At 37.9% G+C, this 978-nt stretch overlaps 1 non-coding gene across 1 annotated transcript; it reads right to left on the bottom strand.

Moving 5' to 3' along the window:
• Positions 1-374: 374 nt before the first annotated feature.
• LOC122124727 lies at positions 375-477 on the bottom strand. Its single transcript, XR_006150634.1, has one exon. It is a non-coding gene; the product is annotated as a U6 spliceosomal RNA (small nuclear RNA).
• Positions 478-978: the final 501 nt, after the last annotated feature.

The raw sequence follows: 978 nt of genomic DNA, 5'->3' as shown, positions 1-978 counted from the left end.
TCCAAGTCTTTCCATTTTCTAACAAATTGGGCGATGCCATTCTTTCTGAGGGAGGCATAGAATTCCATTAGTATAAATACCACATTTTCTTGATCCATTCATCTACTGAGGGGCATCTGGGTTGGTTTCAGATCTTAGCGATGGTAAATAATGCTGCAGTAAACATAGTTGTGCTGGTAGCTTTAGTGTGGTCTTGTTTGTGATCATCTGGGTAAATGCACAAAAGTGGGATTCCTGGGTCATAGGGGAGTTCTATGTGGAGTCTTTTGAGGAACCTCCATAGTAATTTCCAAAGGGTTGAATAAGTTTACACTCCCACCAAGAATGCAGTACAGTTCTCTTGTGGCTACATCTCCTCCAGCATCTGTTGTTGTAAAAGTATGGAATGGTTCAGGAATTTGCCTGTCATCCTTTCTCAGGGGCCATTCTAATCTTCTCTGTATTGTTCCAATGTTAGAGTACTTGATGCTGAATTGAGCATAGAACATTTTTTATATATAAAGTGTAATTTATTTTCTTAAACTAGACAATTCAACAAAAAGTAAGCTCAAAATAATTGCCATGAAATTTTAGAACCATGTACTTCTTACATAAGCACACATTTAAGAATAAAGACTGACATGTCAAAAACAAAATAATTCCAGATATTTGTTGTTCAAGAGATGTGTAAGAGGAGGAATTCAATTATTTTATACAAGGCACCTGTCATGATGAACACTGAAGCAAGTGTTAAGGTTTTTTTTTTAAAGTTTTAATGTTTTAAACATATTTAATTTTGGGAATTTGCTTATATAGGCCAAAACTAGGACTGTTTGGCAGGACATAAATTTTTTTGGGGGTGGGAGTCTGCGAGTGGGGCCTGAACTCTGGGACTGGGCGCTGTCCCTCAGCTCTTCAGCTCAAAGCTACTGCTCTACCACTTGAACCAACGTGCCAGTTCCAACTTTTTTCTTTTTGCTTATGTGGTGCTGAGGAATC

Source organism: Dipodomys spectabilis, unplaced genomic scaffold (genome assembly GCF_019054845.1).
Source record: "Dipodomys spectabilis isolate Male_0828 unplaced genomic scaffold, ASM1905484v1 ptg000242l, whole genome shotgun sequence".
Classification (NCBI taxonomy): Eukaryota; Metazoa; Chordata; class Mammalia; order Rodentia; family Heteromyidae; genus Dipodomys; species Dipodomys spectabilis.
Note: the sequence above shows the minus strand (reverse complement) of the source record. Positions and strands in the feature narration are given on the sequence as shown.